The sequence below is a fragment of the Rutidosis leptorrhynchoides genome, chromosome 3 (genome assembly GCF_046630445.1).
Source record: "Rutidosis leptorrhynchoides isolate AG116_Rl617_1_P2 chromosome 3, CSIRO_AGI_Rlap_v1, whole genome shotgun sequence".
NCBI lineage: Eukaryota > Viridiplantae > Streptophyta > Magnoliopsida > Asterales > Asteraceae > Rutidosis > Rutidosis leptorrhynchoides.
In genome coordinates, this window is record NC_092335.1 from 280,715,722 (window position 1) to 280,733,152 (window position 17,431).

Sequence of the window (17,431 nt, forward strand, 5' to 3'; positions counted from 1 at the left end):
ATCCCCAATTCATCCAGAATAGGTGATGACTGATTGGTTGATCCATTCCGGTCACACTGCTTTCGGAGCTTGAGTGAGATTCCATTTCAGAATCCGAGTGACTTGAACTGATGACAAATTCCATTTCGTACGATTGGATAAAGGATTTTCGATATAAAATGATTTTTCCGCTATCGGGTGGTATTCTATTTACATAGGATATCTATATATAGAGATCAAAAGATTTCATAGATTACGGAGGAATTTGCGGGGTATGTCAGGCAAAGTTTAAAGTAACAAATACGATAAGATATGATTTAGCAGATACGCTAAGATATGAATTTTGTCTATACACTACTCATGCAATTAATGTAGCAAGACGTGTCTAGACTAATAATAATAAGCAGGTAATTTCCTATGGATGATAAGCAGATGATTTCCGACTTGAAATGATAAGCAAAACTTTTGACATGCAGACACGGTCGAAGTCCAGACTCACTAATGCATCCTAACAACTTATCAGTTAGACACACTAATGCAGACCTGGTTCGCTAAGACCACCGCTCTGATACCAACTGAAAGGACCCGTTCATATACATTATAAACGATTCACAATAGTTGATTACATTGCGAGGTATTTGACCTCTATATGATACATTTTACAAACATTGCATTCGTTTTTAAAAGACAAAATTTCTTTACATCGAAAATTGACAGGCATGCATACCATTTCATAATATCCACTATCCAACTATAAATTGATTTAATAATAATCTTTGATGAACTCAATGACTCGAATGCAACGTTCTTCGAAATATGCTATGAAAGACTCCAAGTAATATCTTTAAAATGAGCAAATGCACATCAGAAGATTTCTTTAACACCTGAGAATAAACATGCTTTAAAGTGTCAACCAAAAGGTTGGTGAGTTCATTAGTTTATCATAATCATTTATTTCCATCATTTTAATAGACCACAAGAATTTCATTTCCAGTTCTCATAAATATACGTCCCATGCATAGAGACAAAAATAATCATTCATATGGTGAACACCTGGTAACCGACATTAACTAGATACATATAAGAATATCCCCTATCATTCCGGGATCCTCCTTCGGACATGATATAAATTTCGAAGTACTAAAGTATCCTGTACTTTGGATGGGGTTTGTTAGGTCCAATAGATCTATCTTTAGGATTCGCGTCAATTAGGGTGTCTGTTCCCTAATTCTTAGATTACCAGACTTTAATAAAAAGGGGCATATTCGATTTCGATAATTCAACCATAGAATGTAGTTTCAATTACTTGTGTCTATTTCGTCAAACATTTATAAAAGCGCATGTATTCTCAGTCCCAAAAATATAAAGGGTAAAAAGGCAAATGAAACTCACCATACTGTATTTCGTAGTAAAAATACATATAACGTCATTGAACAAGTGCAAGGTTGGCCTCGGATTCACGAACCTAAATTAATTATATATAACTATGTGTTGGTCAATATTTGTCTAACAAATTAGGCCAAGTCATAGTGTACCACAATCCTAATGCTCGAGACTAATATGCAAAAGTCAACAAAAGTAAATTTGACTCAAAATAATTTCCAAAAATCTATACATGATTAATATATAGTTTAAATATCGTCGTTTTATATTTTTAAATATTTTTAAAAGATTTATTAGAGTAAATAATATAATTTATTTATTAATAAATAAAATTTTATATTAAATTTATATAATATAATATACTTTTATATATATTAAGTAATAAAATTTATAGGGTTCATTTAATATCATAAATATAATATGATAGGTATTATTAAAGTAAGTTATTACACGCAGTAAAATATGTTTGTATCACATATTTATTTGATAAAATAATATCTATAATGATAGTAAGTAAAAGTTGTATTATTTTGTAATAATAATAATTATTATAAAAATATCAATATTTATAATTACTAAGATGACATTATGATAAAACGATAATTCTAATTATGATAACTTTAATATTTACGATAATTTTTAATATTATCTTTAAAATAATAATTCTATTTAAAATAATAATAATAATGATATTTTATAGTAACAATGACATTTCTATTAAAATGATAATTTTTGTTAAAATGATAGTTTTAATACTAACGATATTTTTAATAATAATAGTAATGATAAAAATAATAAGAACGATAATTTTATCTAAATCAATATCTTATAATATTTTAATTTCATCATGATACTCTTACTCATTATTTCCTAATCGTTTCGTTTAATAGCTTTTAATCGTCTTTTATATCGTGTTCATAATAATGATAATAATAGTAATCAAAATAATTAGGTGTTACAAATATTTGTTTTAATTACACTAATATTAATAATGATAGTTACTATAACATTTTTAACGATAATACTAATAATTATCTTAATGATAATATAGTAATAATAATAATAACAATGACAATATCCATTTTTAAATAATGATATATATATATTAATAATGATAATAATAATAATAATACTAATAATAATAATAATAATAATAATAATAATAATAATAATAATAATAATAATAATAATAATAATTGGATAATAATAATAATAATACTAATTATAACTTTAACAATAATAACGATAGTAATAATAAAAAAAATAACAATTTTTAATGATAAATCCATTTTATTGATAAAGATAATAATAATGATAATAATAAGATAAAACTAGAATGACGATAAAAACGATGATAATAATAATCATTTTTAATAAAAATATAGAAAATTCAATTGATTATAACTTCTAATCCGTTCATCGAAACCATTCGATATCTAAAGGAAAAGTCCTTAATTTTTCGCTAGCTTTCCAAGGACATGCATATCTTATACCTTATCTCAACCGCAAGTGTAACTAATTCAATATTCAACCTAACCTGTCTAAGGGCAATATCAAAAGTACAAGCATGTATAATCCTAAATACTCGAGCACTAGTCAGGGATACACTATTAGTATGTAAAAGTTAAATTATGAGTACTCACGTATCAATATTGAGATTCAATATTGCAGGAAAGGTACGTAGACGCAACGGAAATGATAAACACTATAATGACCTCACGAGCATACCCATGAACCATACTCAATCACCTCCATAGCTATAACCCATAATTTCCTTAATCCTATCCTACTCGAAAAACAATTTCGAAATCACTCGGACAGCACTCCGTCGTAATATTTTATGTATACTAATAATATCTTGAAATAATACGGAGTAAATATATATATATGTAAATCGATTGAGAGAGTTTAGAGAAAAATATTTTCAAGTTTCTATGAAATAATGAAACCTATTGAATTCTATTTATAATAGATTTTTGAATTATTAAAGTGAATTATTAAAGTATGAATTATTAAAGTGAATTATTAAAGTATGAATTATTAAAGTGAATTATTAAAGTATGAATTATTAAAGTGAATTATTAAAGTATGAATTATTAAAGTGAATTATTAAAGTATGAATTATTAAAGTGAATTATTAAAGTATGAATTATTAAAGTGAATTATTAAAGTTAAAGTAAAGTAAAAATAAAGTAAAGGTAAAGTTTAAGTATAGTAAAAGTATAAAACTATGTACGTATAATACGCGTATAAATATATATAATATTAATTTAAATCGTTATATATATTTAATAAAATAAAATATAAATATCGTTATCTTTATCATACTAGTTAAGTAATGAGTTGTCAAAAGTGGTTCTAGATATTTATAAAAGTTATATACGTTTTAATAATAAAGTTCTTTTTAAACTGAAAACGTTTTTGTACGTTTGAAACTAAATAGATCAATCGAGTCTTTATGAGATTCAATCTTCCACTATCCTTTGTCTAGTTCTCAATGATTGACAATTTGTTCTTATTTATAAATCACTTTACCATTTTCCGAATATTGTTAAAACGGAAAGATTTCTCAAATCAACGTGGGCCTTTCAACAGAGACTTGTAATCATAATTCAATATATCTGATAATTCAATCATTTGATCTTATCTTCTAATTCCATTGATAAATATTTTGAAATAGATACAATCATATAAAGTATTTAATCTAATATTTTGTTTATGTTTCAAGTTATAATATATATACACATATACATATATAATCATATTCGTTTAATGGTTCGTGAATCGTTGGAACATGGTCGAGGTTGAATGAATGTATGAACATAGTTTAAAATTCTTGCAATTTAACTTAACAAATATTGCTTATCGTGTCGGAAACATATAAAGATTAAAGTTTAAATTTGGTTGGAAATTTCCGGGTTGTCACATCTGTTACTGTATACTTTGCCTGACGTACTCCGTAAATTCCTCCGTGATTTACAAAATCTTCTGTTCTATATATATGGATATTCTATGTAATTAGAATACCATTCAATATTCGAAAATCAATTCATATCAAAAAATCCTTTATTCAATCGTACGAAATGGAATTCGTCATTAGTTCAAGTTCCTCAGATTCCGAAATGGAATCCCACTCAAGCTCCGAAAGTAGCGTGACCGGAATGGATCAACCAATCAGTCATCACCTATTCTGGATGAATTGGGGATGGATTCGTAGCCTCCTCAATCATTGGAGACAAGAGGAAGGCGATCCTTTCCATTCACCACATTGCCCTCTTGGAGAAGAACCTGAAGCACTTACCGGCGAACCAGTCTGAAACACCATTTTCTCTCTCATTTCCAGAGTATCTCGTCACGATTATATACTACATCAAATTTTAGATTTTATTTATCCACTCGTTCGAACCGACAATCATCCCGGTGTAATAGAAGAAGTCAACGAGCTTCGCGCTCGGGTAGTGGCTTTAGAGAACATGGTGCAAAGGTTACAAACACCAGCAACAGCATCAGCAGCATAACCAGTACCACCATCATCAACGCCAACAGTACCATTACCACCCCCAACCACAACCGCGTCGTAAACCTAAACTTCACAATCTGTTCCACGAGCATCAACGTCATAAGCTCTATAGATAACAAGGAAGACCAACAGCAACAAACGACGAAGTTTTGATTCATAACTTCATTGGAAAAGCATTTTGCAGCGATTATATGATCTCTAAAGTCTTAGAGATTATCCATACTAGCCCTAACCATAAATCAGATGAGTGAACCAAAATGATAGAAGGAAGAGTAGAAACCCTGACAAGAAGGATGCATGATTTTCAAGCTAGATTTGCTTTACCAACAGCATCAACAGTACCGGCACAGTCAGTGCCATCAGCATCGTCAGAATCAGCAGCACCTATGACATCACAAGCTCCGCTAGTTCAAGAATCACTGTGGACATTGTTACGAATCAACAACGAGTATGTTATATCAACGAGTTATGAAGAATTAACTCCTTTCCACTGAAGGATTTATATGTATATCTTATATCTTATATATATAAATCTTTAAATCAAAACAAATCTTTCCGTACTAAGCTATCGTGTGTGAATCTTAATTACTAAGTTAATTCATATTACTAATATGCAATGATGTTCATACTTCACGACTTAACCATCGTTAGTTACAATCTCTGTTTTAATTCAATGAATTCCAGTTCATAATAAATCAAGTGTATTATTCAAATATATATTTGATTTTGCACTTTCATCATCGATGTACTTGAAATTTTTTCGATAACATCATTCGTACCTTGTGAAATTCACAAGAATTTCACGAATGCCAATATCATGCAAAGTATTGATTCATAATTTCAATTACATTGAAGAAATACTAAATTGGTAGGGATTATTCAAATCTAAATTCAACCAAAAATCGAATGAGTTTATTTTAGTATTAACTCATTAAAATCTATATTACATCTAAAGAAAATATACACATAAATATTTTCATAAAGATTGTAATAAAATTCTTGTGTACAAAATATTAATTGTGAAATTTTTTTAACGGGTAGGTAATACCCGAGAGATATATATATGAATTCACAATTAAAATGTTACATTCTTCGAATCTGATTCAGCAAATTATCCATTATACTCCCTATTTTCACAACGATATGCATTCTTTCGTAAGGATCAAAGCAACCATTCGCATCCAAATTAGATTACATATTTTGATTTTGACAAATCAAAATCCAAGTCGAGATATAACCGATATCATCATTCTTAGATTCCTATATCTTTCGAAGCTATACTTTGACTTCAAAACTGTGCTAGAACATCATATGTATATCAACGATTACAAACTGTGTTCAAACCCTCTGAAATTCCTGAAGATACTTCAAATAATGAGCAATTGAGATGATGATCCAACCACATATTACCCACAATTATATACTTGAAAAACTCTCGAAACCAAAGTCATAGTTTAACATGTACCCATGGCATATCCTTTGGAATTTATTAGCAAAAATAACCTTACGATTTCTTTTCAAAATAGCAAATTTTGTCACAGCTCCAACAAGTCAGCTTCGATTTTTCGGTCAGACTAACCTTATTATAACCTTGTGATATACGTTATAGTTACCGGGGAACCATTTATGTTCCACCACATTATCAGCAGATGTACCAACAACTTCATTATCCTCTAACTTCAGTCTCTCCAAAAAGTCATTATATTTATTTATTAAAACCCTATCAAATACTCATCCGCGTCTTGTAACAATATTTGCCACGCCAATTACCGAGAATCAGCAATCAGTATTTTGAAATCTCGCAGCGTTCTACTTCAACAGTTATATATTCACATATAACGTCTACCTTCAAGACTTGCAGATTGCGAATGTGAAGTTTCTGAAAAACACCCAAATCTACGAATCAGATCTCCGAATTTTGGAAAAGCTGAATGAAACAGCAGAAACTGTTGACGATAGTAACAGTAAAAAGTTTGATGATAAAGAATAGTGTGTTGGTAGAGCTCAGAAAAAGAGAAGAATTGGAACTGGAAAACGAATTGAGCCAAGTATGAAGAAGGCTGTAGATAAATCACAAAGACGGAACCTACCTTCAAAGAATCTAAATGATTCAGTGTTTACGGAAGTTATGATCGAATACCTTGCCCCTGACTCTATACCCTTGTGGATGATATTCTTCATCATTCTCTGATCTTAGATATTGTAAGATATCATCATATCTTTCATTATAAATATCCTCCATATTTCTGAAGATATTTTCATAGCCATTCTTATCTGAAATTATTTATCTCTTCGCGTTATCTGTGTTACATTATAAAAGAAACTATTTTAGTTTCTAAATCCTGAAACTTTCGAGTTTAAAATAGGAATATTTTTGAAGTAGTGTTGGAAGCTGATGCATGAGTTATTATTATATAATGACACTTGATCAACGTCATTATATTACAGTAATTCATGCTGAGTTTCTAAATGGAATGTGATGATTCACATATCCTAACGTCGTCAGGTGCCATGTTACACGACTCTTATATTCTATTTAACCTCTATCATATCAAGAAAAAAAAAATATTTTCATGATGATTCGGTCTTTTCCAGGGTATTCTGGTAATTTAACAAATCGAGATCGTGACATTACCATTCCCTTCTTAGAACATTAACAAATGTTCATTCTGAAACTTATATCTGAGAATTCTGGACCATTACAAGAGATGCTTAATCGTAAGAAGAAGAAACGGAGCGACAAGGTTCCGAAACAGAAATTAGAGTATAAATCGCAGCAAATAGGGGGAGTGTTAACTGTGGATGACAGTGATTATAGGAGACAGGAATAGGGACATTGAAATATAAGGGAGAATATAAAGCCCGATAACAACACATAAATTACAAACCGTGTATATCAATGTTTATCGCAACATAAAGACACGGGAGAATTATAAGTACTATAACTCCAAAGGCAAAGTAGAAGTAAGCAGATTCCTCTGATGGAAGTTGGAAAAGGAGAACAATTGTTGCGATAGTAAGGATAAGGACAAGGATTAGAACTGGATTAAGCATTTTCATAATCTTTTGAATTTAGGAATTGAGTATAGGAATGATAAAAATAATGGAAGGTGTAAGTTAAAAGGAAACGAAGGAGGTAGATTTATAGTAACATACCCGACGAAGAAATCGAGATGTATTATCGCATTAAATTGAAGCGGATCCTAATTTCCATAATCGTCGAAAAATCAAATCTTGTGTAGATTACAAAGATTTTCTTTAATTCAAAGATCAATCGGGATGACGTCAAAAGATAAGGCAAATCTCTATTATCTCATTTCATTCTTTTACGATAGCTTCATTCATACGCTTCAAGAAATTAAATTATTCTATCCGTATTTCTAAATCATGAATAAAACTCTATGTATCAGCTTACAATCGTCATAATAATATTCTCATTGTTAACCATGACGACCTCTATCAAATTTCGGGGACGAAATTTCTTTAACGGGTAGGTACTGTGACGACACGAAAATTTCCGACCAAATTTAAACTTTGATCTTTATATGTTTCCGACACGATAAGCAAAGTTTGTTAAGTTAAATCTTAAGAATTTTAAACTATGTTCATACATCCATTTAACCTTGACCAATTCTCGATGATTCACGAACCATTAAATGAACATATATGATTAAGTATGTATATGTGTATATATATTATAACTTGAAAACGTCAACAAAATAGTTAAACGAATAATACTTTACATGAACGTGCTTTGTTTCAATACAAGTTATTATAGTTATCAACAAGATTAAAAGATAATATCAAATGATTGATTAATCAGATACATTGAATTATGATTACGAGTCCCTGTTATGAGGTCCACATTGATTTGAGAAATCTTTCCATTTTAACGATATTCGGAAAATGTTAAAGTAATTTGTATGTAAGAACAAAGGTGTTTATTATCGAAAATTAGACAAAAGTTAGTGGAAGACTAAATTACATAATAATTGATTTAGTTCAAAATGCTTTACGATATAATAGAATTCGATTATTTAAGATGTCTTTGATTAAATAACGTAAGATGGAATATTGGTTGTAGATAACTTACAACGTGTATTTAAAACGTGTTTACAAATATTGAAGATACATATATAGATTCAAATTAAATAACACTTGATTGATAATTAGATATGTCATCTAGGACGTTTGATAAACGTAGGCGCATAGATGGAGTACGCCAAAACAAGTTTTAAAGTATAAACGACAAGTATTATTTTATTTTCTAAATAAAATTTAAAACGCACTTTGAAATATAATTGATTTTTAAAGACTAAATATTATATTATTAAATAAATGTTTCAAACATATATATTAAAAATTCTAAATAAATAAATAAATAAATAAATATATATATATATATATATATATATATATATATATATATATATATATATATATATATATATATATATATATATATATAACTTAGTCATAAAACATCTCGAATTAAAATAATATATTTTGATAAACAACGAACCCCTGATTTATAGAAGCAAATGACCACAACACTCAAAAATATAAGTTACATTTCTTATAATATGATTCATTGACATTTAAGTCTAATTTTTGTAAAAGGTACACGTCGCGTAACGTAAAAGGCTAGTTTTCTAAACGTACGAAAGTGCGCTAGAAAAACCGAAAGTGGTACATGAGTCGTGAGACCACGACCGCGTCATTTTTGTAAAAATTATATTTTTACCATGATCGTAAATATAATATAATATTTAATTAATTCTAAAGATTAAATATAATAAATATTAAATAACATATAAAAGTTATGTATGTGTATTATAAACATGAGTGTCGGCAGGAGAAAAGAGAAAAGAAGTGCATATGAGCTGTATTACTAAATCATGCAATCGCATGACTATTTGGGACACGACCAATCTATAAAATCCAATTCATTTCACTCGGATTACACACACATATATCTTATTACTCCGTATACATTTATATTTATATTATTATTATTAATAGTAATATTAATATTAATATTAAGATTGTTATTAATCTTAACTAGTAATATTAAGGTTATTATTCTTAGTGTTATACATAAAATACTACGACGAGGTTCTGCTCGCGTGTTTTCCAAAACGGTTTTTATGAGCGGGATAGAGCTAAGGAAATTATGGGTTATAGCTATGGAGGTTATTATGGATCATGGGTATGCTCATGAGGTCAATCTAGTGTTTATCATCTTCGTCGCGTCTACGTACCTTTCCTGCAATATTGAATCTCAATATTGATACGTGAGCACTCATAACTTAACTTATATATATTAATAGTGTATCCCTGACTAGTGCTCGAGTATTTAGGATTATGCATGCTTGTACTTTTGATATTACCCTTAGTTAGGTTATGTTGAATCTCGAATTAGTAACACCTACGGTTGAGATAAGGTATAAGATATACATATCATTGGAAAGCTAGCGAAAAATTAAGAACTTTTCCTTTAGATGTCGAATAGTTTCGATGAACGGATTAGAAGTTATAGCCAATTGAATTTTTGATATTATTATTAAAAATGATTATTATTATCGTCGTTATTATCGTCATTCTTGTTTTTATCAAATTACTATTATTATGATTATTATGATTATTACTATTCTTATTATTATTATTATTATTATTATTATTATTATTATTATTATTATTATTATTATTATTATTATTATTATTATTATTATTAGTACCATTATCAATAAAAAGTATTATCATTAAAAAAATTATTATTTTTATTATTATTACTAACGTTATTATCGTTAAAGTTATAATTAAGTATTATCATTAATATTATTATAATATTTATTATCATTAGGATTATTACAATTAAAAACTAATAATAGTAACACCTAATTATTATGATTACTATTATTATCATTAATATGAACATGATATAAAAGACGATTAAAAACTATTAAACGAATTAATTAGGAAATAATGAGTATAAGTATCATGATGAAATTAAAATATTGTAAGATATTGATTTAGATAAAAATTAGCGTTCTTATTATTTTTATCATTTTATTATTATTAAAAGTATTATTAATATTTTTACTAAAAATATCATTTATAATAGAAATGTCATTATTATTATAAAATATCATTAATATTACCATTTTTAAATAAAATTATTATTTTAAAGTTAATATTAAAAAGTATCATAAATATTAAAGTTACCATAATCAGAATTATCGTTTTATCATAATATCACTTTTAGTAAATAAAAATATTGATATCTTTATTAATAGAATAATAAGAATTATTATTACAAAAAAATACAACTTTTACTTAATATTATTATCAATGATATTTTACCAAATAAATATGTAACACAAAGATATTTTATTACGTATAATATAATTACCTTATTAAAATCTATCATAATATTTTTATGATATTAAATGAACTTTATAAATTTTATTATTTAAGATATATAAAAGTATATTATTATATAAAATTTTATTTATTAATAAATCAATTATATTATTTACTCTAATAAATTTTTTAAAAATATTTAAAAATATAAAACGACGATATTTAAACTATATAATAATCATGTATAAATTTTGGAAATCATTTGAGTTAAATTGACTTTTAGTGACTTTTGCATATTAGACTCGAGCATTAGGATTGTGGTACACTATGACATAACCTAAATTGTTAGACAAATTTTAACCAACATATAAATATATATAATTAATATAGGTTCTTGAATCCAAGGCCAACCCTACACTTGTTCAATGATGTTATATGTATTTTTACTGCAAAATACAGTATGGTGAGTTTCATTTGCCTTTTTACCCTTTATATTTTTGGGCTGAGAATACATGCTCAATTTTTATAACTGCTTTACGAAATAGACACAAGTAATCGAAACTGCATTCTATGATAGAATTATCTGGTATTGGGATTGGTTATTATGACACGTATTATCACCGATTTATTTGGTTAGAGCGAATGAGCTCCTGAGCCGGGTGGATGGTTTATTACTTATGATATTTTGGCACCGGTTGTCCTAAATTTTATATACATGTGTTCAGCCGTGGGGGAGTAAAGACCGGTACAGAGGTTCTATATTTTGAAGGCACATGTATTTAGCCGTGGGGTGTAAGACCGGCACAGGTGGTTACTATTATATTTTAAATCTCCACCAGGTGTCCTTCATATGAATGATATTTTTGTACAGTTGGAATGGGACTTCTGTACATTGTATTATAATATTTAAAATCTTGTGGTCTATTAAAATGATGGAAATGAATGATTTAGATAAACTAATGAACTCACCAACCTTTTGGTTGACACTTTTAAGCATGTTTATTCTCAGGTTTGAAAGAAATCTTCCGTTGTGCATTAACTCATATTAAGGATATTAGTTGGAGTCCTTCATGACATATTTCAAAAGACGTTGCATTCGAGTCCTTGAAGTTCATTAGAGATTATTAATAAGTAAATGACAGTTTAGGTCATTTATAGTTTGGATATTATGAAATGGTATGCACACCTGTCAACCTTCGATGAAATGAAAGTTTGTATTTTAAAAACGAATGCAATGTTTGTAAAATGTATCATATAGAGGTCAAATACCTCGCAATGTAACCAACTATTGTGATTCATTTGTAATCGATATGGACTTCGTCCGGATGTATTAGAAAGGGTCCTTTCAAGTATAGGGTAAACGAAAGACGTGGGCTCGGCCTACGCAAAGGTTAAAGTTTTATAATCAAGTGCTCATGATAATGTATACTTTTCCTATGATGTTTTTCAAAAACATCTTGTGGCCTAACTTACAAATGATTTTCTAAACCTGTAGATTTACTCAACGTTTTTCTTTGATGTTTTGCATGTTTCATCTCAGGTACATAGAGCTAGTGCTTCTGCTTTATTTGAAGTTATGTGCTGTTTGCTGCTAGAACTGGACAGCGTCCAGCATGATTTCTATTTTTATTTCAAGAATAAATATTCGCATTTAAACAGTTTTCTGTGATGTTTTGGGTTTATATACTTTAGTCATTGATGTCAAATGTTTCCAGTTACATTTTCTTTATTAAATGACTTTCTTTTCATGATTAATGCGAATACTTTTCGGAAATGTCTCAAATAGAGGGCGTGACTGCTAAACTATGGGGCCAGGAGTTAATATTCCGTTAGTGGATTCTGACGGGATATTACATTTAGTATCAGAGCAGATCGGTTACCTAGGACTAGGCTGCATTAGAGAGTCAAACGTTAGGATAACTAGTGCGTCTAGACTGTAACCGTAGACTCGTTAAGTTGCACGAACCCTAATAGATGAAATTGCTATGATTACTTGGTATCTAATATGTATGATTACTAAGTGACTAACTTTGTGTTTTCTTTGAGTGCTAGATGACTTCTTCTAATCCTATCATTCTTACCGACTCCGACACGGAATCCGAGGAAACCGTGCAAGCGCAAGGAAACACGATACTCGAGTTTGTGGATGATACCGAATCAGAACCCGAGATGGAGACCGAGCATGAGAATGAGCCTAAAGGAAAGGAACCTGCAGAGGATTCCGGAGAAGAATCGAAACGCGAATCCGAATCCGAATCTGATGTACCCGATTCACCCCAAACACCTTTTGCTAAACCCGATTATGTTAACCCCTATGGATCGAGAGGCCACCGTAGGATAAAGAAAGGACCTGCTCGGCGTAATAACCCATTTTATAATAGTTTTCGTTATGATAATCAGTCACTTGAGATGTGTCACCGTTTTCATCCCTATGATGCTTCTACATCTACTCCTAAGCCTAGTACCTCCACTGCTGCTACTAATGACAACAACCCAAATGATCTCACCGTGCGAGTTGAAAATTTGGAGAAAATGGTCAAGTACTTGTTGAAGGAACTCCAGAAACGCAAATAGAGATCGCTCGACTAGATTATTCCACGCAATCAAACATTATTTGATTATTACTATTTATTATATGATGTTCACACATACATTATTAGTTGTGGCTTTACTTATGTGGTTTTACTTATGACATGAGGAATATGTTACTTTTACTGGTTATGCATGAATTTTGGAACAAGAAGTTTATTTCTTTAAGTGTTGGTTTACTAATGGCAATTTGTGTTAGTGATAATGTTACTAGTGTACATTGTTCTTACTACTGCTACTACTAAACGTTATGTATCGCTATTATATATCACTAGTGCTACTAGAATCGCTACGATTTAATATTAGTTACTACGCATCGTTCCGTTGCTAGTATATTTTATATGTCGATTTCATTGACACTAACCGAATGTGTTATCTTGACCAGAAAGAAAATGCCGCCCAAGCCAGTTTCCTAAGCTAATGTTCGTCAGTGGATTTCCGAAGGAATAACCGAAGCTGTGGCAGAACTCCAAAATGGAACTAATAGTAACAATGTAAACGCTACAAATTAGCACAATCAAGATACGACTAATACTCAAAACAATGGACAAGTAGGGTGTACGTACAAGACTTTCTTGAGTTGTGAACCACACTCGTTTAATGGCACCGAAGGTCCAGTTGGTTTGACTCGTTGGTTTGAGAAGCTTGAGTCAGTTTTCCGTATCAGTGGTTGTAGAGAGACGGATAAAACAAAGTTTGCGTCTAGTATGCTATCTGATGGTGCGTTGACATGGTGGAATACCTATGCAAACTCAGTAGGTATGGATCAAGCATTTGAGACCTCATGGGAGGATTTGAAACGACGAATGATCGCAGAGTATTGTCCCTACGCCGAAACTGTTAAGATGGAGCGAGAACTCCAAAACCTGAAGCTAGTGGGTACTGATTTGACTAGTTACAATAAGAGTTTCTTTAAACTTGCCCTTATGTGTCTACATATGGTTACTCCCGAACGTCGCAAAATCACTCTTTATGCGAACGGTTTGACCGAGAAGATTCAAAGTGGTGTAACTACTTCGAAGCTGAGAACTATACAAGAAGCTGTTGAGATGGCTAGTGAGTTAATCGATCAGGCCGAACAGCGAGGAAAGACTCCTGCCTCAAATGAGATTAAAACTCATGATAACAAGAGGAAATGGAATAATAACAATAACTCAGGGAAGAATTACAATCATTAGCTCTTTAAGAAACAAGATACTGCTAAGAGTAATGCTGCAATCCCAAATGCTAATACTGGTTATAAGGGAAAGTCCCCATTGTGTGCTAAGTGTAATAGGCATCATCTGGGGGATTGTTTGAAAAAGTGTGATAAGTGTAAGAGGAATGGACATTTGGCTGCCGAGTGTAAGAATGGTACGAATATGTATTATGGGTGCGGAAAAGAAGGTCATTTTCGGAAGGATTGCCCAACTACTAGTAAGACTAATGAACCTGCAAGAGGAAGGGCTTTCAACATTAACTCCAATGAAGCTCGTGATGATCCTAAGCTAGTCACGGGTACGTTTCTTCTCGATAATCAACATGTTTATGTACTTTTCGATTCTGGAGCTGATAGAAGCTTTGTGTCTAGAGATTTTTGCCATAATCTTAAAAATGATGTATCGTCATTAGAAAATTTATATTCTATAGAACTAGGAAATGGTAATCTAATGAGTGCAGATAAGGTTTACAGTGATTGTACTTTGACTTTCGCTGGAATGTCATTTAAGATATATGTGATACCTACTAAGCTAGGAAGTTTCGACCTTGTGGTTGGAATGGATTGGTTAGCCGAGAATAGAGCCGATATTGTCTGTCATCAGAAAGCGATTCGTATTCCTGTTGTTGAAGGTGAACCTTTAATGGTGTATGGAGAGCGAAGCAATACGCCGTTACATTTTATTAATTGTTTGAAGGTGCAAAAACACATGAGGAAGGGTTGTATTTCTATGTTAGTTCATGTAAGTAAAACTGAATCTGAAGGCAAGAAACTCGAAGATGTGGCCATTGTTAGAGAATTTCCCGATGTTTTTCCAGATGAGTTACCCGAATTACCTCCGTATAGAGACGTAGAGTTCCAGATTGATTTAGTTCCCGGAGTAGCATTAGTAGCGCGTGCGCGGTATAGACTTGGCCACCCGAATTACAAGAATTGTCTAGTCAACTGCAAGAGCTTTTAGATAAAGGATTCATTCGACCGAGCTCATCACCGTGGGGAGCTCAAGTACTGTTTGTGAAGAAGAAGGATTGATCCATGAGACTCTGTATTGATTATAGAGAGGTGAATAAGTTGACTATCAAGAATAGATATCCGTTGCCTAGGATTGATGACTTGTTTGTTCAATTGCAAGGATCAGTATGTTATTCTAAGATCGATCTAAGGTCAGGTTATCATCAAATGAGAGTGAAGGAATCAGAAATAGCGAAGACAGCGTTTAGGACACGCTATGGTCATCATGAATTTACAGTAATGCCGTTTGAATTGACGAACGCACCGGCTGTGTTCATGGATCTCATGAACCGTGTGTGTAAGCCATATCTAGACAATTTTGTGATAGTATTTATTGATGATATATTGGTATATTATAAAAGTGAGAAAGAACATGAACAACATCTCCGTTTGTTATTAGAGATGCTCAGGAAGGAGCAGTTATACGCGAAGTTTTCAAAATGTGACTTTTGGTTGCGAGAAGTGCAATTCTTGGGTTATATTGTAGGTGTCAATGGTATTCAAGTTGATCTTGCAAAGATAGAGACAGTGAAGAAATAGGAGACTCCTAAGTCGCCAACTCAGATACGACAATTTTTAGGTCTTGCTGGTTACTATAGGAGATTCATTGAGGGATTTTCTACTATTACCCGACCGTTAACAGCTTTGACTCACAAGGGTAAGAAGTATGAGTGGACAGAATTGAATGAAGCTGCATTTCAGTTGTTAAAGGAAAAGTTAACGACTGCGCCGATTTTGTCTTTATCCGAAGAACCGAGGATTTCGTAGTCTACTGCGATGCTTCACGGAAAGGTTATGGTTGTGTGTTAATGCAACATACGAAAGTGATTGCATATGCATCCCTTACAATGGAAGATACACGAATTGAATTATACGACTCATGATCTAGAACTTGGTGCTGTAGTTTTTGCATTGAAGATGTGGAGACACTATTTGTATGGTACGAAGTTCACTGTATTCACGGATCACAAGAGTTTGCAACATATTTTCGATCAGAAACAGCTTAATATGAGACAGAGATGTTGGATTGAGTTGTTAAACGATTACGACTACGACATTAGCTATCATCCTGGTAAGGCTAATGTAGTGGCATATGCTTTGAGTAGGAAGGAGAGAATTAAGCCTATTCGAGTTAGAGCATTGAACTTGAATATTCCAAGGAACCTTACTTCCTAAATACGTGACGCAGAGCTAGAGGCCTGGAAAGAAGAGAATGTTGCTACCGAATCACTTCGAGGAATTGATAAGAAGTTTGTCACTCGAGATAATGGAACCCGGTATTTTATCAATAGAATATGGGTACCGAAATTTGGCGGATTAAGGGAGCTAGTGCTAGAAGAGGCACACAAGACGAGGTATTATATTCATCCTGGATCCGACAAGATGTA